General features: G+C 46.3%; 1 protein-coding gene and 1 long non-coding RNA gene across 5 annotated transcripts in view; one reads left to right on the top strand and one right to left on the bottom strand.

Annotated features, from left to right (window-relative positions):
* Positions 1-23276, top strand: part of MCC (MCC regulator of WNT signaling pathway) — a 393316-nt gene that overhangs the window by 239353 nt on the left and 130687 nt on the right. The window lies entirely within an intron of this gene.
* Positions 3641-10570, bottom strand: LOC128779265 (uncharacterized). The gene is made up of 4 exons (XR_008425160.2): positions 10313-10570; positions 9733-9893; positions 8741-8883; positions 3641-5801 (listed from the first exon to the last, which is right to left on the bottom strand). It is a non-coding gene; the product is annotated as an uncharacterized lncRNA (long non-coding RNA).

The raw sequence follows: 23276 nt of genomic DNA, 5'->3' as shown, positions 1-23276 counted from the left end.
GGTTGTTTTCTGGGCCAGTGCTGGACTTCTTTTCCCCACTCATTCAACAGGAGTTTCTCAAGCGTGTGCACTAAGAGTCCTGCAAGGCTCTGGAGATGCCGAGTGAGTGACAAGCACATAAGTTAACATCATGCACTGCTGCTAGATTTCTGAGTTTCTCTGGGATGAATTCGAGGCAGATGTATTCACCTTTCAAATATAACCATTTTTCTTCTCCCCCAACCATAAAACCAGAAATGGACATTTATGTCATTTTATAGCCTCGAGTTTACAAAATGAGTGCTGTGGACTCCGGCTAATTCTGCCCAAGTGCTACTTCCCGCACCTTGCCCCAGTGAACAGCGAGCAGTTTCTGCAGACACGAGGCCGAATCGGCAGGTAGATGGTCCCCAGGTGTGGGCGCCTGGGGCCGACAGGACCAGTCCACAAAACGTGCTTGCACAGAAAAATAACAAACGTTACCGAAGTAGTGCACTGCTTAATCATTTTTTTAGAAAAGAAACAAATTAGAGGAGGAATTCCTCGTTGTGTAGCATTCACTAAAGTAAACCCCAGTTGGACCCGAGGCCGAGGGGCACAAATTGGCCCCATACGCAAGTGGAAATGCGCACGTGTGTGTGTGACTGAGGCGCATAAACTCTGGGGGAGTGACTCCAACCATGCTGTTAAGTGGTTTCCTATGAAAAGTAGAGTTTTCTCCTCCTTGATGTATTTCTGTTTTGGCCAAGTTTTCAACACCGAGTCAGATACACACAGACACACGCCTGTGTGCACAAACACGAACGTGACTAGATGTGAAAGGAGTTCCCAGGCTCAAAGTCTGTGGGAGAAGTGACCAAAGAATGGAGCAATGGGGCTTGACAGCAAGTATGTTACTTTTATGGAAAGAATTTAGAAAAACTGGAGAAAATATTTCTAACAATTCATGTTACCATCCCCAAATAATGTCTTAATATAGTAAGAGGACCTGGTAAGCTGAAGAATGTCTCCCCCCAAAGAATCCGAGTCCTAATCCCTAGAACTGTGAATATGTTACCTTACATCGGCGATTTCCAGTCGGTGCGCCTTGGCACCCTGGCGTGCCACAAGAATGTTTAAAACATGCAGTACCTGACTACATAGTCAGGTGCACGGACCTCTTTCCCCTTAGACTGTCAAATAAAAAATGACAACAGACAACAGTAGCCACCTGATTTGAATGAATCAAAATTATACCTTTTTTTGTCAGGTCAGCAGAAAATATATTTTTTGGTATGTCACACAGAATTTAAGTAATTAGTTTATGTGTGCCATGAGATTAAAAAAAAGAAGAAAAAAGACTGAAAATCACTGTCTTATGTAATAAAAGAAACTTGGCATATGTGATTCAGTTAAGAATCTTCAGATAGAAATGTCCCCCTGGTTTACCAGGTGGCCCCAACATCATGGGAAGGGTCTTTATAAGATGCAAGCAGCAGATGAAAGTCAGAAGAAAGAGGTGTCGTGATGGAAGGAGAGCATCAGAGTCAGAGAGAGATCTGAAGAGCAAGGTTGCTGGCCTTGGAGATGGGAGAAGGGGCCGGAGCCGGGGAGTGCCAGCAGCCACAAGGAGCTGGAAAAGGCAAGGAAGCAGCCGCTGGGGGAGCCTGGCCCTGCCCACGCCTTGATTTTAGCCTCGTTGAAACCATTTTAGACTCTGACCTCCAGAAGACTAAGGTGTGTTGTTATAAGCCAGGAAGGTTGTGGCGATTTCGTTTCAGCAGCCATAGGAAACTAACACAGAGCCTAAATGCAAGAGAAGCTTTTCTCATGGTTGTCTGCTCTACCTTAGTGGGGGCTTCCGTGTGCTTCCGTGTTCAGACGGTGTTTTGCGCTTTGCTGCATCACCTGCTCAGTCCTCACAACCTGTGGGGAAGGCGGTATACCTCTTACGTTTGCAGTAAGGAACGAATAAGCCTGAAGGGTGGAATGCACATCACACCGTCAGCGTCAGCTCTAGGCCTCCATGTGACCCTGAAGCCCACACATGCGTGTCTTGAACCCTCACTCGTGAGTGCCTGCAAAGAGTATATGCTAAATTGTAAATAGTGGGTGGGACTATAAGTAGGTTTTGCCTTTTCCCCCATAACTTACAAATTTCCTACAGAGCAAAGACAATCTTATGTTCAGGAGAAGGGGAAAGATTCTTAGTGGAAGACCAGTGATTTGCCTCTCGTGGTTTACTGTCATTGACAACAAAGTATCCCAGAGAACGTTCTTCTCCGAACTGGAAGCCCTCCAGACTGTGCTCCTCAGAAGAGGTTTTCAAAGGGTGCCCTGATCTAGTGTTGGGCCTTGGGAGAACGTCTCAGGTATGGGCAGTGTAGGGGCCAGGGGCAGCGGCGGGGGGCCCGTGGGGGGAGGACACTGCAGTGCAGTTGGGGCAGAGCTGCAAGGGGCCTGCCGTCATGGGAGGTGCCTGCTGGGGACTCAGGGCCCGCCAGCAGGCTGCTCTTTTTAGTTGCTCTTCTGCATTCAAGTGTGTCGCTTGAACTGTCACATGGAAAAGAAACTCAAAAAAGTTGCCCCATGCTCAGCCCTGTGACCTTGCTTCCCTGCCGTTCACCTTTGTGTACAGAGGTGTGAGGCTCAAGAAGAAGTTCTGCCAGTGAGAAGGAGGAAACCCCTGCCTGCATCTCAGTGGGGTCAGGGAGCCCCGTGGTTGTCCCCTTCGAGTCCCTCAGGCACCCTCTTTGTCCCATCTGCCCGTCCTTCCTTGGCTCGTCTTCCTCGGCTCCAGCAGAGGCTGGTAACCTGGCTGTGGGTACTCTCTGGATTCCAGGACTTTGCACTCGGGACAGGCTTCAGTTCCTCAGGGTGTGGTCTGGAAAACTCGCCCAGGACCGCCAATGCTCCGGGGTGGCCAGGACAGAAAGAGACATGTTAACAAAAGAAAGGGGATGCCCGGCTCCTCCGAAGGGACAGAAGGAGAGAAGAGCGGCGGAAGCAAAGCCTGGGGCTGACCTGAAATGGGAGGCAGAGGGGACTGAGCATGGGGTGAACACTTGCAGAGAATTTCCTGAAACCCAAGATGCCCAAAGAACGAGGGTCAGAAAAATGTGCAAAAGTGCCTGTGGAGGCTGACAGGGGCACGCCAGCCTCCTGACTCTGACACTTGTCAGACTGGCTAGGATGACATCAGGAGCAGGGGCAGGGAAACAGCCTCCACCTTCTGCTCTGTGACATTTGGGAGCTTCAAAGCAGTGTGATGGATAATGCCAACAGGAGGCGATTGCAATTTTTGCATTTGATGATTTCTGCTCTTTTAAAACTCTATTAATATAATCTGGAGAGGACCAGCTGTCCTGATCGCACCTGCTGTGTGCAGGCGCGGAGCTCCGGCCTCCGCTTCCTCTCCCGCATCAGGGTACTTTCACTTGGCCCTAGGGATGGTTGTGTGATGGGGCTTGCTTTCAAGAGGTGTTTTCATTCTGAAACGTGAGGAACAATTTGTTTTTCTGTGCTTCTTAGAATGAGGCAAGCCCCCTGAGAAAGGAACCGGTGTTTTTACACACTTCCGCTTGCCCCTGCCCTGGGTTCCTTGGCACAGCCTTTGTGCAACTGTAGATGCTGTAGTTCTCGAACTGTTAAGTTATATCTGTATTGGACCAGCAGCTGCCATCCTCCCTGCCCCACCCTAAGTCTTACGTTTTATTCAGCTTTATCAGCTGAAGGGAGAGCTAATACTGACTAGCTTGACACTTTTTTGCTGTGATTCATGAATAGGTTTTCCTGCCTGGATTAGGGGCTTTTCTTTGTTTTCATCTAGAGCTACTTCTCTGTGTTCCAAGCTCTTCTTTTTCTTGTGCAGTCATCACTTAAGTTCCTAACATTGGAGAAATTTTATAGCCTTCCTTTTTCACTCGATTGTGCTCTCACCAGGTTGGCCAGAGGGCCTGGATCTAGGAAAACACAATTAACCTGCCAGCCCTGTTTGTTTTCATCAGCCTTTCCTATAGCCTGCTTAGCTCCACTTGGAAACGGAGACCCAGGGACTTCTTGTTTGCTTCAGCAGCCTCGCAAACGAGCGGAAGACGCCTGCTTCTCTCACGTCTTGTCACCTGACCTGTGAACTGTGGAGTTACATCACTTTACAACAATAGTTTGGCCAAGATTGTTACAGCGGCTGTCTAGGCAGGAAACGTGGGGCCTTTATAGGCACTCGAACACCTGACTGATGCTAACAGAGACTCCGGGAGGAAGGGTGGAGGGCTGCAGGCAGCTACACTGGGTACACCGGCTGTCCCAGGCCGCTGCTGTCCCTCTAGGCCAGGGTCTCAGCAGGCAAAGAGGCCCCTTGGTACCCGCAGCAAGGAAGGCAGCCTGGGTTCCTCGGCTGGCAACATTATCACCATCTGCTGTGCCGGTGGTGATGGTGGTGATGATTACAGGGCTGCCTCTTTGTAGGTGACTGTTTAATTAAGACTGCGGCTAATAAAAAGCAGCTAGATTTTTCAAATGAAATTTTGTAGTGCTCTGTGTCCTTGAACACAAAGTACGTCTCCTTTCAAATCCTAAACCGTGATTCCGCCAGCCCCTGACGGCGCCCCAGCACTGGAGCCCCAGTGTGCTCAGCCGATCTGCATCCGTCCGGTCTGTGGTGCGGCATGGCTGAAGGGGTGTGTGAGGCGGTCCGGTGTGGCGACGGGCAGGCTGCAGGTGTGGACTCCTCTGAGTCCTGGCTCTGCTCTAGCAAGTCGGGGGCTCCCGGAGGCTCCATCCAGTTAACTCCCCAGGCTCAGATTTGCCCTCTGAAAGTGGGCTGACGCCTAAAGGGCAGGCTTTTACTTTGAGACTCCCTTTTGATGATGATGATGGTGATGACGACGATGATGATGGCAACTAACACTTATTGAGCACTTGTTATGTGCCAGGCACATTGTATTAGGTGCTTTAAGTACTGTTTTATTTGATCATAATAATGTCTCTGAAGAAGATGCTATTTTTACATCCACCATCTTGTGTACAGGAAAACCCAAGTAAAGTGAAGCCGAGGATCTTTCCCAGCGTTACACGCAGAGCAGATGGCAGGGCCAGGATTCAAAGCCAGGATTCTGACTCGAAAGCTCCATTCCTCATCACATTGAAGTGTGAGTGAAAATAAATATTAAAGGAAGGTTTTCACACCTACCCGTTTATCAAAAATTAAAGTCTAATTGTGCAATTTGCATGAGGGTGAGAAGCAATAGCCACTCTCGTACACCACTGATGGGCTACAAGCTGGCACCGCCATTCATAAAAGCATCTGGGTGGCTTCCTGGAAGACGGAAGACAGTCTAGCAGCTCCACCTCCAGGTGTGTCCTGGAGATGCTCCTCGTGAGCACAGGGGGACGAGTAGAGCGGTCTACACCACAGCGGAGTTTACAGTAGTCAGCAAATTAAGGGCAGCCGAGACTTCCGCAGTCGGTGAATTGCCAAACTATGGAATCGTCATATGGGGGAATACCATACAGCAGTTAAAACAGACACTTCCTTAAGACTGTAGCTCGTGAAGAGGAAGCAGTTAAAATGAACACTTTATTAATATTGCTGTATCAGCACAGATAATCTTATCATGGTAAATTCGGGGAGATATCAAAGGCTATGTATAGGCGAAAACTACATATAAAGAAAGAAACAATTTAATACCTTTACGGACAATCACATTGTAAGTATGAAAACCTGGTAGGGCGGGATCACACCTGTGTCAGTGGAGCGGCCATGTCCGAGGAGGAGAGTGGGGTCAGGCGTGGGTCCAAAAGGGGCTTTAACTGTAGCTGCATCACACGTCCTTTTTTAAAATCTGGAAGCAGATGACAAAAGGTTACCGTTTACGGATTCGAGGTGGTCAGTACATGGGTTCTAAGTATGTCCCGATAAAAGGAAACATAAAGGCTGCATCTGGGAGCTCTGCATTTCGGGCTCTTGCAAAGGCTGTTGCACCTTCTTGTGACTTTTCCTTAGAAGCCACAAGTCTTCATCCTGGGTTTTGGGGTTTTTTTTTTTTAAATAAAGGGCAGTTGGTATGGAATCTGAGTGAGGTAGATGATAAATCAGGCAATACTGTTTTTTAATGGAGATTTTGGTGGGATGGTCAGAGCAAGGCCACGGATGTTTGAGTGGTGGAGCCATCGTGAAAGGACGTGCTTGTCTTCCCGAGCACATTTCTCGGGGCAGAATGCGCCATGTAAATGTGCAAGTTGAGCCTGCCGCTTACTAGACCACTCTCGTTACCGCCCTGCTTCATACCGTTCTGCCATGTTTTCTGACCGATGAGCATGGTCCATCCGTCTCTGCTTGGATCACTTGGTCCTGCAAGCATCAGTCTCTTCTGTTTAAGTATAAAACTTGGCTAAAATATTCCCACTGCTCTTTCCCGTATCCATGACATCAGGGGGATGATCTATAGCAAGTCTTTCTATCAGAGTCACAATTGACTGCCTCCTGATCCGGGAGACAGAAGGCTGCTGGTCACAGTATAGGACATCAGCCTCTTCAGAGAGCAAGTCCAAGCAAGGTCAGGGCCATGGCTGTCTGTGGACTCAGTGTGCCATTAAATTGTTTTTCAAACACCGGTTTGAAGCCTTTGGAAGCAGTGGGCAGGTCTGAGGGGATAAGGATTCTGTTTGGGTGCTTCTTTTGGTTTACGGGATGCTCTGCAGGGCTTTGCACTGAGGTTGCCTCCCACAGGGCCCAGCAGGCAGCCTGACTCTAACAAGGTGAAGCTGTCTCTGGGCTTTGCGCTCAGAACATCTCTTGTACTAAATTCCATGTCATTCCATGGGAGCACAAGTGTTTCTGTTCCTAGATTTCCTTTTCCTTATTTAATACCCATTTCTCACCCACTTCTCTGACACTGGCTTTGGATACTCTTCGCTCTGTTTTTATAAGTTAGTTGAGCTCACAGTCGACCTAACTAGAAGGCGTGGCTTTGTAGTCAGGCAGACACTGTGACTCCTGGCTCTGTCACTGGCTGACCTTGGATGTGCGGCCTTGGGCACGTTATCAGCCTCTGAGACTCAGTTACCTCACGCTATGAGAATATCAATAGCACCCTCCCTGAAGGGCCATTGTGATGATCAAATGAGATGATGTGTGTATAGTTCTTTGTACAGACATTCAGGTTAAATGTTGGTTGGCATCTTTATAGCACATCCCTCTGAAAAGTGTACGCCCTCAGTCTTGATTTCCCCCTCTTCCTTTCTGCTATTGGCTGGTTTGTAATGCATCTCTACTTAATGATTATGAAATGTAAAGCCTTCAGCCTTCTGAGCAAACGTACTTTTCTTGGTATAAGTTTTGCAGCCATACCCCTGCAGTTACTGTGGCTTTCCTTTGAAACTAAATTCAGACTGCATGCTTTCTGTGGCAGAATACGTGATTCCACGTTTCTTGTTTGCCTGTTTCATGATGCTAGAATAATTGAAATCGTTAGTACCTCCTTTTTAAAAAATGTATATATTTATTTTTAGAGAAAGGAGGGAGAAAGAGAGGGTGAGAAACATCAACGTGAGAGAAAAACATCGATCAGTTGCCTCTTGAATGCATCCTGACCAGGGACTGAATCCACAATCCAGGCATGTGCCCTCACCAGGAATCAAACTAGTGACCTTTCGCTTTGCGGAATGACACCCAACCAACTTAGCCACACTGGCCAGGGCTCTGCCACCTTTTGGTAAACAAAGAGATAAATGTAGTTTGTCAGCTGGCCCTTGTCTTTTCATGAAATTTGACAACATCCCATCATGGCTGCGATGAGTTTATAATGGGAAATGGAGCATCCAGGAACAACCACAGCTTGCGTGTAACATGGACACGCTGGCTCTGATGTCAGCTATACCTGTAATTTCCATTCCCCCCTGAGGTCCCCACCTTCCTCACTGTAAATAATTCATGGCTTCTTTTACAGCCCCTTTTCAAGACCCCGGGAGAAGGAGAGGCTCGTTTTTGGCTTGGTTTACTTGTCCCTACTGTCCCATCTCTAGGGTGATAGTGGAGTCCTGCTCGAGCAGAGCCACATCCCAGATGTGGTTAGTCTCTGTCCCTCAGAGTGGTCTGAGTGTGCACCAGAACTGTAAGGAGCCGGCCTTGTAATGTGGCTCACATTTGTGATAACTTAACTTTTGTGGAGAGAGTTCGTTTGGTTTTTCTGTTTGGGCCACGGGTGTGCATGTTTGCTTGTGTTGGTGTGCTTAATCGCAACATTCTCTACTGGACTAAATGGTACTTAGAGGTGGTTTGGAGCTGCTGAGTGTTCGTCCCGTATGAGGGATGAATCTGCACAGCCAGCGAGACGCTGAGTGGTGTTAGCACTGAAATGGTATTCCAGGGTGTGTCGCCGTGAAATGTGACTATAGACACAAGTGGAACTTGTGTCTTTGCTATGGACATGAGTGGGAGGGTATTTATTTCATCTATATTTAGGAATATAGGCGCGCTTTTGGTGTCTTGTTGGGTCCTCAGAGATCTTACCTCTGGGTTCAGGTGGTGCTGTGTCTGGGAATGCAGGGTGCTTCTCAAGCCAGTCCCGTCTCCCTCCCTGTGCAAATGAGACGTCTGTCCTACATAGACCTCAGTCTGGCTGTGGCATTAGAATTGGGCCTGCCCTGAGGAGACCCCCAGAACCCAAAGACTCCCCTGTCTGAACCCCTATATACCTTGGGATTCTCTGATCTTCACAACATCTGAGTCCTTTGAGGGTACTCTTACCCAGTTATGCAAGAAGAAAGTAAGTAAACTTGCCTGTGATCACAGAGCCAAGGAGAGACAGTGCAGAAATGCGAGTCCTGGTGTGCCTGGGTCCAGAGCCCATGCTTTAACCGCCTCCTCGAATACACGCTCTCGTTGTCTTTCACATAGCGCTGCTGTGGGACGTAACTGCAATGCTGTCAGGGACAGACACACTGAACAACACACAACAAAGCTTTTCGTGCTCATGATATTGTCAGAGTGGGTTTTTGTTTCTGTTTTTGTTTTGCTGCTTTACTTTTAAAATATGAGAAACACCAAAGGAAGCAATCTAATTTTAGCAAGGAGAGCTTGGGGTCAGCTTGTGGGAGGAGATTATATCGTGACCTTGAAGTAGGGGTGGAAAGGTGTGGCACGAATACACTCAGGGAAGGTGTGGTCACACTGACAGTGTGAAGAGTGGAAGGCTGTTACTGCCGGGACAGACGAGGCATGGAGGAGAAAGGACAAGGAGTGAAGAAGCTGCAATGTCTTTGGAATGGTTGTTTAGGGCCAGGTGTCGAGGGGCCTCGATACAGCCTCAATCCCATAAGCACTTCTCAGCACTCCCCTAGAGCAGGGATTCTCAGCGTCAGCATTTTTGGACAGGTAATTCTCTGTCCTGTGAGAGGTACGTGTCCAGCAGCATCCCTAGCCTCTACCCCCACCCGCTCCTCCTCCCCTTGTGGAAACCAGAAGTGTCTCCAGACATTGCCCAGCGTTCCTCCGAGAACACAGTTCCTCCTGGTTGAGAACCGCTGCCCTCAAAGCTAAATCAGGAACCGCCACCCTCGGCAAGCAGAATGCAGCCCGGGGTAATCCTTGAGAGGGTCCATAGCTTGAAAGTTCTTCAACATTTTAGGGTAAATAGAGGTTTTCTCTTAAAAGTGCATAACTGTTTTACTTTGTTCTCTAGTTTATCCATGTTGGTCTTAAATGTTAAAACACTTCAAGTTACTTTGAAATCACATAAAAGTGTTGCTCTAGGGCAGGCTTTATGGACTTACATGCCAGGCAGGACAGGTCCGGTCAGCCGGGCGGCTGATCTGGTTTTGTTTTTGTCGCAATGTTCATTACGGGTGGTGGGGCCCAAGGTGGGAAAGCTGCCTCCTCATCACCCTGCTGCTGCAGGCCCGGGGCTGCCAGAGTTCAGGTCGTTTAAAGCAATCTGGAAACATTTTCATGTTGAATTCATTCATATTAAAAATAGACTCCAATGAGAGACATTGTACAAACTAAACACAGTGCATCTGTATGGCTGGTTTATAAACCACCACCACCCTGCCGCCCCCAGTCACACACATTGTGGCTTCAGGTGCCTCCCGGCACGCAGTGTGGCACCTGCACTCTGGGCTCCCACAGTGTGAGAGGCAGGGCCGCTGAGCTGGGCATGCAGTGCACATGTGGTTGGGTCACTGGTAAGCATGGGCGGATCACTGCAGCGCAGGTGTGGGTACTCCCTGGAGATCGGGGACCCCTACCCGGCTTCAGCAGCAGCAGCTCAATTCAGTCCTACTCACTGCATTTGTTCATCCCCCCCCCCCCCCCCCCCCGCACTTAAAAAATAAAACGTCTTTCTCATATTACCTGTTTTCAAATTTCAGGGTCCGGGTGCCTCTGAACTGAGTGCACACGTATTTGCTCTCCCTTCTCAAAACCAGGAGTCCGGAAATGAGCTAATCTGACCAGTGTGGGGTGGGGAGGGATTACCTCCTCCTTCATGCCCCACACAGCCTCTGCTGCTCAATACCTAAGACTGCACAGCCCTGGGGCAGCCACGGGCATGCTTAGTTCCCCACGAACTCAGTGTGAACTAGAATCCCTAAGTCTCTTTTATATGGCCTGCTACAAGCCGTATTTCTCTCCTACACTCACAATAAATTACTTTAGCTTGCTTGAGAATGGTGGCGACTCAAGAGCAACTGAAGTTTGTAAAGGTGTCTGTCCCTCTCAGTGGTCCTAGACGGCTGCTCAGTTTTTCAATATGTTTGTTTTTAAAAATAAGTTTTGTCTTTTTTGCCTCTCTGTCAGCTGTCAGTTCTTGCTGTTGTCTCTAGCCTTTTAATTTGCTCCTTCTGATCGTTCATGAGTTTGGAGGTCCTGTGTCTGGGAGTTTTAGAATCATGGACCCAGGAGTTTTAGAATTTCAAACAAGGCAGACGGTCTCTGCGTGTAGACCCTTTTTATGAGTCAAGTATGTGAGCACAGGTCGGCTGTTAGTATCTCCTTTGCTGGTCAGAGCCAGTGATTTTTTTCCTCACGGGTTTCAGGTCTGTAGAAGCATATTTTTCCTTCGAGGACTTCTATCTTAAGTAAAATTTGCATAGGATAGCTCTGTTACCACTCACACAGCCACCCTTCCTCATCCTCTTGTGTCCCCTGGTTGATTGCCTGGATGATGAGAACCTTGTCTTGGAGATACCTTCTCAGCTAGCCAGCATCTGAACGTGGAGGAATTCAGCTTCTCACGCCCACTGTCCCCTCCCAGAGGTGCCGTTTCAGCGTTGTGGGAAGGCTGTTCACACAGGGCACGGTTGACGGCCTTCTGCGGCCTAACATTGACTCCGTGCTTCTAGACCAGATTTCATACCGTCAGTAGGTTTGCACATTATCATCAGATCTCTCCCAGGGGGGCCTTTGCCGCCCTCCTCTCTTACCCCTTTCCGTGAAAAACTGGAGGAAATGAGATTTGGATTTGGGGACAGATAACCTCAGAGGAATTTTTTCCTTTTCTTTCTCTCACTACAGTGCATGTCAGTGAGTCCTTTATATGAAGCTGAGGTTGTCTGCCTGTCTGGTTCTGTATGATTCTAGAATCAGAGGTGTGACATTGAAGCTATCAGCTGTCTCTCATACCTTTGTCTGTCAGTGGAATCTGAAGACTTTACACGGAAGCTGTGTGTTCTCCAGTTTCAGACTTACCTGCGGGGCCTGTCTGCAGGCAGCGAGGAGCCCAGTGTCAACCACGTGATGCTCTCACACTGTTCTGTCCACCTGACACCTCCCCTCATTTCTCATCCTTTCTGCCTGTTGAAATGCTACCTCGAGGCTCAACCCAAATGCCCACGCTCCAATGAATCTTCCTAAATCACCTCGAGTAGGAACTGCCTGGAGCTCTCCTGCTGACTTGGGCGCATCATTCCTCTGAGGCCCTTCTCACAAGCACTGTGACAGCACGGTGCTGGGAACGCACCTTCCTTGTCAACTCCTCATTGGATGACACACAAGGGGTGCCAGCTGTGTGCCGGGCATTGTCCTAGGACCTGGCAATAGGTAAATCGAGGTGCTCACCATCGTGTACGGAGACTGGCATGTGAATGCAAAGCCCCCTGTTGTCTATATTAGATAGTGAAGGGAGGTATCGAGTGCTTTACTGTTTTCATGTGAGTGTCCATATGGCTTTGTGAGTTCTTTCTTACCTTTTGAAGTTGGGGAGTGTCTTTATCAATCTTTTACTTCCACACCTAATGGAATGCCTGACACCCGCAGGTTCTCAGGATGCGTGTATTGAGTGCATCACCCTTCGTCTAGCTAGCAAAAATGACGTGTGCCCAATCACGGCACCGTAACCGTGGCTCTGGCTTGAGTGCTCTAATGGGAGACTGTTATGAAGCTATGAAAGGTGGAAAAGAGCACCTGTCACATAAGCCATCCAGTAAATGCTGAGTGAAGAGATTCTGTATACAGTGGACAAAGCAGTTTATTCCCTTCTCTCCTCTAAAAACCTCCTTAAAAGCGTTTTGGTTGAGGGGATCTGCCCTAAGGTAGAAACTGAATTGACAGGTAAGGAGGAAGCTGGGCACAGAACAGGTTGTTACCTCATAAGCACACAAGGATGCTGCCAGCAGAATCCAGTGAGCTGACACGGAATACAATGTGTCTCTGCCTTGTAACTGTGTCAGGCCCTCAGGCTGAGTGGTTAGGAAAGAACAGGTGACACTGATGAGCCACAGGTGACAGGGAAGTCTTGTGGAAAACACCTCTCTGCCTGGTGGCTGTTGTAAGTGCTAGGACACGGCAGGGCTCAGAATCTGTGGTGCGGCTGCAGTCACAGGTATCGCAACTCCAGCACAAAGACCAGGAGGTTGCTTCATTGTCTTTTTTTTTAATGTGATTTTGGTTTTGCAGCTGTGACTTTCACATTTGAAGAAGGGAACTACCCAAGTGAATGATCTTCATTTTTGTTTGAGGTTTGCCTTTTGTTCGACATTGCAAGCCTAACACCTCACATTTGCCAACTTGTTTCTATTTCCATTCATTCACACACTTCCTCTCTTTGCATCCTCTGGGGTGAGGGATAGGGGGATTGTTATTCCCATTCTGTAGCTGAGGCCCAGAGAACAAAGTCAAATTTGACCCCACTCTTCTTTTTTTTTTTTTTTTTAATTTTTAAAAAAGATTTTATTTATTTATTTTTAGAAAGAGGGGAAGGGAGGAAGTAGGATAGGAAGAGAAACACCGATGTGCAAGAGACACACTGAGCGATTGCCTCTCGCACACCACCAACCGGAGACCTGGCCTGCAACCCAGGCATGTGCCCTGTCTGGGAATCAAACTGGCGACCTCTTGCTTCGCAGGCCAGCACTCAAACCACTGAGCCACACCAGCCAGGGCTGACCCCACTCTTCTGAAGGCAATGAAGGCCATTGTGCGTTTTCTCTCATTTAGATTCCATGTGACAGTTACAGACACAAGGTATTGTATTTTCATTGAATGTTTACCAGTTTTGTCTTTGGAGTTCATGTGTGCTGCCTTTTATTTTCTTAAATATTGATTTCAACAATTATAAACATGAGAAAAGCCAAGCCAAATTTTTTTGAGTCCAAATAAAAGTGTAGCTCATCAGAATCCATTTGTAGGTTCTTGTCAGGACATTTCAGGGCTGGTTCTTATCAGGACATTTCAGAATAGTGCTGGTGTAAAAATTGTCTAGAGTGGTCTTACAGAGGCCCATGTATTCCAGGCATATTCTGTTAGCAGCAGACCCAGGAAAATTGCTTCTTAGAAATCAAAGCTTCCCATCAAAATCTATCTTTAGGACTTACTTAAATTTGGCAACTGTCTAAATCAAGGGTGTCAAACTTGTTTTCACCAGGGGGCTATATCAGCCTCGTGGTTGCCTTCAAAGGGCGAAAATAATTTTAGGACTGTATAAATCTAACTTCTTCTTAACTGTTAAGGAGTTGAAATTATATTCGGCCCTTTGAAGGCAACCACAAGGCTAATGTAGCCCCCGGTGAAAATGAGTTTGACACCCCTGATCTAAGTTGTCTGTTTTGTGTGGTTTAAACTAAGTTGTATTTCATGCTGTTATTTGTTCATATGGGCATTTACTGGTCTCAGTAATAAAACATGGAGCTTAGAGGAATGCAGGCCTGTTTTCAGGGCACTGCTCTATTAACTTAATCAATTTGGCCAGTTGAAGCTTTGGCTTTTCAAAATTAGAGGTGACTACTCAGGATCACTTTATTTTTTAAAAATCTATAATTGTATATTTTTCATCACCGTGTATCTCCCTTACAACCCCCCCCCCCAATCACCACACTGTTGTACGTGTCCATGAGTCCTTTTTCCTTTTTGCTCCATCCCTCCGTCCTCTAACGTTCCCCCAGTCTGTGTCTGTTTGGCTTGTTAGTTCAGTTTGTTCCTTAGATTTTGCATTTCTCTGATGATTAGTGACATTGAGCATCTTTTCATATGTCTATTGGCCATTTGTGTATCCTCTTGGAGAAGTGGCTGTTCAGGTCCTTTGCCCATTTTTTTGTGGTGTCATTTGTTTTTTTGGTGATGAGTTTTGAAAGTTCTTTATAAATTTTGGGTATTAACCCCTTACCAATGTATCGGCAAACATGTTCTCCCATTCTGTGTGTTGTGTTTTTATTTTGATGTTTTCCTTTGCTGTGCAGAAATTTTTCAGTTTGATGTAGTCCCATTTATTTATTTTTTCTTTTGTTTCCCTTGCCTGGGGAGATATATCAGATAAAATAATGTTACAAGTAATGCCCGAGATTTTGTTCCTTCTGTTTTCTTCTGTGATTTTTATGGTTTGGGGTCTAATATTTAAGTCTTTAAATCCATTTTGAATTTATTTTGTATAGTGTAAAAAGGTGGTCTGGTTTTATTTTTCTGCATATATCTGTCCAATTTTCCCAACACCATTTATTGAATAAACTATCTTTAGCCCATTTTATGTACTTGCTTCCTCTGTCAAATATTAATTGACTATAAAGGTGTAGGTTTATTTCTGGGCTCTCTTTCTGTTCCATTGATCTATGTGTCTGTTTTCAAGACAGTATGATACTGTTTTGATTACTATGGATTTATAGTTTGATATTAGGTAGTATGATTCCTCCCACTTTGTTCTTCTTTCTCAGGATTGCTGTTGCTGGTCAGGGCTTTTTGTGGTTCCATATAAATTTTTGAAATATTTGTTCTAGTTCTGGGCAATATGTCATTAGAATCTTGATAGGAATTGCATTGAGTCTATAGACTGCTATGAGTAATATGGACATTTGAACAATGTTCTTCCTGTCCATGAAGATGGTATGCACTTCCACCCATTTGTATCTTCTTCAGTTTCTATCTTCAGTGTCTTATAATTTTCCGAGTACAGGTCTTTTACATCTTTGATTAAATTTATTCCTAGGCATTTTATTATTTTTGAAGCAATTGTGAATGGGATTGTTTTCTTAGTTTCCTTTTCTGTTAGTTTGTTATTGGCATATCAAAATGCAACTAATTTCTGGATATTAATTTTATATCCTGCTGCTTTGTCGAATTTATTTATCAGTTCTAGTAGTTTCTTGGTGGAATCTTTGGGGTTCTCTTCCTTTTCTTAAAGCAAGCCCTTTAACATTTGCTGCAGTACTGCTTTGGTGTTAACAAACTCCTTTAGCTTTTTCTTGTCTAGGAAGCTCCTTATTTCTGCTTTTATTTTAAATGATAGCCTTGCTGGGTAAAGTAGCCTTGGCTGTGGGTCCTTGCTTTTCATCACTTTGAATATTTCAAGTCAGTCCCTTTGGCCTGAAATGTTTCTGTTGAGAAATGAGATGACAGTTTAATTGGAGCTCCCTTGTGGGTAACTAACTGCTTTTCTCTTGTGGCTTTTAGGATTCTCTCCACATCTTTAAGCTTTGCCATCTTAATTATGATGTGTTTTGATGTAGGCCTCTTTGGGTCCATCTTGTTTGGGACTCTGTGTTTTCTGGAGTTGTGTGTGTTTTTCCTTCACCAGATTAGGGAAATTTTGGTCATTATTACTTAAAATAGGTTCTTGATTCCTTGCTCTTCTTCTGGTATTCCCAACATGCTAATGTTATTATGCTTCATATTGTCCCAGTGATTTCTTAACTTCTCCTCTTTTTTTCTTTTTGTTGCTCTGCCGGGGTGTTTGTTTCCTACCTTGCTTTCCAATGTGCTGATTCAGTCCTCTGCTTCATCTACCCTATTTATTCCTTCTAGTGTGTTATTTCAGATATTACATTCTTTATTTCTGACTGGTCCTTTTTTATGGTTTCTATGGGTTTTTCTTTTCATGCTGTTGACTGTCCATATAATCATTACTCTAAATTATCTATCTGATAAATTGCTTGCCTCTATTTGCTTTAGCTCTTCTTCTGGAGAATGCTTTTATTCTTTCATCTGGGGCCTGTTTCTTTGTCTCCTATTTTGACTGCCTCTTTGTGTTCATTTCTATATATTAGGTAGAGCTGCAAAAACTGGTTCAGAACTATGTCAGACGCTGCCTGTGACTGACCCTGGGCAACCCCTAAGGATGTGGACTGGAGTTATCAGCAATCCACAGCTTGTGGCTCCCTCCGCTGGGCCTGTGTGTGTGCAGAAAGAACCAGGCTACACAACAAAGCCAGCTTTTACCAGCATTGTGCTTGGGGGGAGGGTCAGCTAAGGTCTCAGCGCTCCCAGAGATATGCTGTTGCTGCTAGACTTAATCACTGAGATAGCCTCCAGCTGCACTCAGCAGCCTGGCTTGAGCTCCACAGGTTGAGGCAAGAGGGATTCTTGAGCGTGGGGCTGTTGCTTCCCTTCAGGCTGATGCCCCTTGGAGGAGAGTGCTCGGCCTGAGAAAGATGGGTTGGTAGTATGGGGAATGACTCAGCCCAGGGATCCTGGTGGCTGTTCCTTCAGTTCTCTCCCCAGAGCCACAAGCCCCATACTCTCCACATGAATCTCTAGTCCACTCTGCCCTCCTTCTGCCAGATCCCAGGGTAAGTGTCTGCAAATGACATTTTATGCTTTACCCTTTAAGAGGCTCTCTGCATCTCTAGCTGTTGCTCCCTGGCATACAGAAACCCTGCTGCTTTTCACAGCCAAATGTTATTTGGGTTCCTTTCCCAGTTCTGGTGCTCTGTGCTAGGGAGCCCTGTTTGGGGTTTAGACCTCCCACTTCTTAGGGGGAAAGCCCAGCCACTGAAATATCCCTCCAGAATTTCAGCCACCATCTGTGGGAACCCAGCCAGCCCTCTCGCACCTCTGCACTCCCTGCCATTCTTGTGGTGAAGTGGTTCCTTCTGTCTGCCCTTGGTTATAAGGCTTCCCTCCAGCTAGTGTTCAGTTGGTTATTAGGATGATTTTTCTTTAATTCGGTTATGTTTCCAGTTTGGTTCTGGGAGGTTAGTGTAGATTCCACTTCCTCCTCTGCCATCTTGGGTCATCTCAGGATCACTTTAGATTAAATTATAAACAGGGTTAATGATGGCTTGCAAATTAGGGTGCTGAATGGAGAGTCAGCCGAACATAAATGACTTTACATAATTATACTTTTTCGGATTAGAGAAGTAATTCATACTCATCATTAAAATACAGGAAGTCAGAAAAATACTAAAACCAAAACTACCTAAAGTCTTGCATCCAAATATATTGACCATTAGCGTTTTAATACTTTCTATTGTATATACAAAAAATACGATGTTTTTTACACTGTTGAAATCCTAACATGTAGGAATGTATATTCATTTTGGACAAGAAGGACTGGCATAAGCATTTTTCATGTCAGTAATAAGAATTTTTGTTAAGAAGCTGATCGTGGGGCACCCCCTTGCCTGAAAGTTGAAGAAGACAGAGCTTCAAACTAGAATATTCTCCTTTTATCCCATCTCCCCAGTGTAGCCTGAACAGAGTTGAAAGCAGAGGGCTGAGGAGAAGGAAATCGTTAGTCCTGCCTGTGAGGGGGTAACAAATATGTTTTCCAAGTAGGTTCTCGATGCAATATATTTCATACATCTGAGTCATACCAGAGTTATTTTTCTTCATTAGAGTTCTGATCTGGCAGCACTGTACTAAAAACTTGAAATGTATAAGGTTATTAAATTGAAAGTACAGGAGACAGAGGATGGAATTGAAGAGGAACTAGAAGGAAGACCAGAGACAGAGGTGTTAGGAAGAGAAAATGGAAAATTCAGAAACAGGTTGGGGAGAAGCAGAAGCTAGTGGAGAAATAGTGCTGGTGAGGACAGTGTGACGAGCTCTCTCTCTCCTAAAATTGGGGGAGGAAGGTGTCAGGCTACTGTATTCATTCTCTCTACAAGTCCTCTTTGACTATATTTCTTGGGTTTTAGTAGAAATATCTAGGAAATATTTAGCATGTCATAGGAAGCAGCTTTTCCAGGTAATTCAGAATCATGACTTACTTATGCATAACAGTAGCTGAAGTTAACCTCACCCGAAGCCCTTGGCTTGGGACAACATTGGATCGGTGTGGACTGTGCTAAATCGTTTGATCCTCGCAGTGCCTATGGGCATGGAAGTCACTGGTGGGGCTGAGATTGGAACCCACCAGGGGGCCTGTGCCCCTGCCAGCACTGGCAGGCCTTGGCTGTGACTCCCCAGTGTGAGTGATAAATAGGTGGCATGTCCTTGCAAAAGGCACATGGTTGCTAATTGGTTGTCAAATCCTACTGAATTCACCTGTATCCTTTTGTCTTGTAGAGAACTCATATCTGATTAATTGGTAAAGGGAAAGATACTAACATTTTAAAAGAAATCAATAGAAATTGATTCAGTTGTCTTAATTTAATAAAATCCTACTCCCTACTTTTTTAGGATCAAAAAGTAGTTTTTAAAGGATCAAAACACAACCCAGTGGGAACCAAACAACCCTGAGCCAGTTTGGGGGACGATTTCCTTTGGAGTTCCTCTACAAGGAAAGTGGAGACGGTCACTGGGGGCACAGAGTGCCTGAAGTAGCTCTCTTGTCACCCACAGCCAGCGTGCTCGCCTCTCACAGCGTCTGAGAAGACAAATGTTCCCAGTGCCGGGCTGCAAATGGATTAAAGCAGTGTTGATCCTCATCCGTCAGAACAATTAACAGGAGTAAAATACTTGCCCCACTTAAAGCAGATGGAAGGAGGGGAGGACGGTGTTCTGCAGTGCTGTTCATAAGATTAATGTTGCCGTGTGGACAGCAGAGCACTGGGTTTATTTTCTGAACGTTACATGGATTTACAGGGATGTCAGTTATTGCTGAAAGCACAGACTGTGTTCTTAAAAGGTCTCTGTAGGGTACTGAGTGAGGCATGGGAGACGCGTGGGGGAGGGGAATGGCGCATGAGATGTACAGTGAAGTATGGCTTGTTGACCATTTTTTTCCTGTTCTTATTTTTAAGCTCTGCTGAATTCAAGGCTTAACAGTAATCTGGCTTTTGAGAGGATATATAAATATTGCTATAAATATTTTTGGTAAAATAAATGACAGAAATAGGACTGTGCTGACTGGAGACCGCATCTCTGTGTTTGCAGGGAAACTCCACGTCCCCTTTGCCCTCCGAGAGCATCTGGGCTAGGAGGGCAGGAGGAAAGGAAACAACATGTTAATTAAGAACAAGAGATCTAGGAGGGTTTTATTATTCTTTGACAGTGGAAGTGGAATGGGAAAATTGTTGAGGTTAGCAGAAGAGTGATAGAAGATGAGAGTTGTGTAAGAAATAATATTTACAGGAGTGCTGAATCAAATTTTAATTATAGGAAGCTTACCAAGGAAGGAATTGGGCTGTTGGCAGAAGGCAACTGGCCCTGCAAGGGCCAGAACGGGGGGTGAGGGAGGGGTAGTATTGAGTAACCACTTCTCTTGCCGTGAATGTAGATTCTATTCTTCCTTCACATATGCTCCCCGAAACGTCCCTCATAAGTTTTCGGCCCTGAAAGCCACCTCTCCCATGTTTGTTCTTCCTCTGCTTGTCTTCTAGCCCCTTAGCTGTTGGAAAAGCAGTCAAAGTCTTCCGCTCCCAATGATGGCCTTCATGTTAAAATCTGGCACCTGGCCACCCTACTGGAAAGGCTGCTGTGCTCTCAGATATCAGGATGGTCCACTCACCCCCATGATGTCCTGTTTCTGAACAGGGACAGCTGAAGGGTATAGAGTCTAAGTTAACTGTCTGAGAACCAAGAGTAAGTCTACAGTTGCTTTTCTTGTGTCTTCCAGAAACATATTCCACTTGCACCATACCTGTCTAGCTCCCTGTTTATCTTGATTTTAGCGGCAACATCTCTTCCTTTCTCAGGTCTTCTCTACCACCACTTACAGCTGCCTCCTTGCTCATTCCTCTTTGTCTGTCAGGCATGTGTTTTGATTTGCAAGCCCCCCACCTCTTTTTTGGTAATTACACTAGACATGGTTTTGAGTGTTGCTCGTGTGGAGTGTCCCAAGTGTGCATTCCTTTCAGGTTCTTTCAGATAGTCAAATAATCCTCTAAAATGAAAAAATTTAATTCTGTTCTAATTTGAAAAAAAATGTCATGGGTGCACTGACCCTGGGGGTTTCCCGGGTGGTACAGGCCAAGGTCAGTCCCTATCTGTGTTTTGCCCGGGACCACCCTTCCCGAGCTATGATGCAATCTGAGATGACTGCTACTTGTGTTGGGCTTGGAGATTCCCGGGCGAAGTCAAGCTGTGTATCTAGGCTGGCTGCTGCTAGGAGAACTCACTGAGGCCAACTGTTGCTTGTTGCTTGTTTGATAGGATTTAGGACGTTGTGAAGCATGAGCCAAGAACAGCCATCCTATGGAAAAGCAGCTTGGGTGGGCCCATACCTTGGGTGCGGCAGAGACTCTGGGAATCTCAAGGCGAGTCAAACAGTGTTAGCCAGGTTGATGGAGTCTCAGATATGGCACCAGCTTGCCAGCTCTGTGGGGGGTGGTTTAGAAAAGGGACAATGGCCTCTACTTGCCTTGATGCCAGACACTTCAATTCCTTCCTTTATGCCACTGGTGCCTTTCAAGCTGCTTGCTACCCGGGTGCAGAAGCTCAGAGGGAGTGACTCTGAGTAGGTGAGTCCATGTGTGGGTTCTTTAAAAGGAGCTGCTTGGGGCTCCAGAAGTTTTTTCCACCGACTCAATCCCCACTGGTTTTTGTAGCCAGAAGTTGTGCAGTTTTATCTTCTGGCACTGGAACCCTGTGGCTTGGTGTGGGGCTGGGACTCCTCACTCTGAAGATATCCCTCCCAAATTTATATCCACCGCATGTGGGTGAGGGACCAACCCATTCCGCGTCTGTGTCCCTCCTACCAGTCTGGATGGATGTGGTTTCTTTAATTCTGTAGTTGTCAGCCTTGCCTTCAACTCGTTTTTTGACAGTAAGTGATAGTTGTTCTATAATTTAGTGGTAAGTTTGATGTGGTTGTGTGAAGAGGCGAGCCATGTCTGCCTACACCCCCATCTTGACCAGAAGTCCCTAAATTATGATTAATGAAATTATAATGCATTTATTTGATGACACCACTTAGTCATTAAAATTATATGTATGAGGAATATGTAGCCACTTGGGAAAATCTATCGAGAATAACACTGACTTAGCAACATATGTATGTTCTGATTATAGCTATTTAAAGGAAAATGGGATGGATGGAGGTGGAACCAGGGTATAAGGGGAACAAATGGTAATGAAAAATACAATTAAAAAAAAGAATGTGATTTAGGTGACGTCTACCCATAGCCTATCCTGCGGAGGGCTCTAGAGAATAAACCGCGGCACAGAACTTGGACCACCTGAAAACAAGAGAAAAAGAAAGAAAGAAAAGCAAAACATTTCTGGATGAAAATTGGAAAGGACTGTGGAGAAATCTAATAGCTGTTACAATTGTGATTTTTGTGGTGTCATTTCTTCATATAAAGTGGTTTTAAGGTGGGGAGAACCAAGATGGCGGCGTAGGTAGACAACTGTGCCTCCCCGCACAACCAGAACTGACAGAGAATCGAACAGCAAGGGGGACCAACACCAAGGAAATAGAAAATAAACATTCATCCAGACTGGTAGTGTTACAGAGCAGAGGGAGGGGGTGGTTCACGATAAATTATTACAGAAAGGATTCCGCCTTTCTGTCTCTGGAGGTTCCTTCCCCCCACGCCCACCTGCTAGGTTCGAAATGCCCGCCGCCAGAGGAAAGACGTCTCTCAGTGCCAGAGACTGGTGAAAAGGAAAGGAATTGTTTATTTAAAAGTTACAAAGACTTAGAATAATGACCTAATGTCTTCAATAAGATACTAAAGTCCTCTAGAATACCCACAGATGCACAGTCCTTCCCTCTCCCTGTGCCCAGTCCGGGGTACCGTGTCTCAGGAAAGGAAGTAGAAGTCCGTGATTCAGGCTCCCGGCACCATCAGCTGTGTGGCTGCTGCAATCTCCAGTTAATCCAAAGCCATGTGGCACCTTCTCATGGCCCACCAGCAAGAGTCCTTTCTCCCCTTTTCTTCCCAGCAAAGTCTCTCCTGCTGCCTAAGCCGCGTGGCAAGAAGCAGCACTCCAAAACCTCGTGGTCCTCTCTACTCTCCTTCAGAGCCGTGTGGTCCTTTTCCCCACTTCAGAACCACATGGACCTCTATCTATCTACTTGCTTCAGAGCCTCGTGGTTCACTCCTTCCTTCAGAGCCGCATGGTCTCTTCTTACTCTATGGCTGCCGGGCCTAGGTTTAAATCCCAGCACCCATCTTCCTTTGCAGCCCCATTTCTGACTCCTCCTACAGTCAGCTACACCTGCCAGCATCCCCGTATTCTTCCAGCTTTACTGGGCTGCCATAGTAAGTCTGGGCAGGTGTGGCCCCATGGCATGGAGCCAATCATCTCCATGCTCTCACGCAGGCCCTGTAACCAGGGGGAGTTGCTTCCCAGTCCCATCTTGGGTGGAAGTCACTCCCATCCCCCTGGCTCAAAGCAGGGCCACAGCTATTTAACATATCTATGAAACCAGTTAAAGGTTATAGATATGTTAAATGACTGCCAGGGGTTAGCTACAAAGCTGTTGCTACCCAAAACAGCTCTGAATGGCCCTGTTCCGTGTGTCCCATCCCCCTTGGCTCAGGCCTGTGGGGGTGAGGACATCCTACATACATTTTTCTAATATTTCCTGGACACCCTGAGTCCTGGACCCTATTACAAATCCCTTCCTGGGGCCCTCCTCTTGGCTGCACCCTGCTTCAGTAGGAGGGGCGGAGACGGGCACCGGGGTGGAGAGGACTGGCGTGGCTGTGGTGGGACTGAGACTGGCGGAGTGTGGGACGAACGGGGCAGGCAGTCCGAGCACGAGCAGACCCTGTGGGCCCAC

This window comes from Desmodus rotundus, chromosome 1 (assembly GCF_022682495.2).
Source record: "Desmodus rotundus isolate HL8 chromosome 1, HLdesRot8A.1, whole genome shotgun sequence".
Classification (NCBI taxonomy): Eukaryota; Metazoa; Chordata; class Mammalia; order Chiroptera; family Phyllostomidae; genus Desmodus; species Desmodus rotundus.
This window is presented reverse-complemented; position numbering and strand designations above follow the sequence as displayed.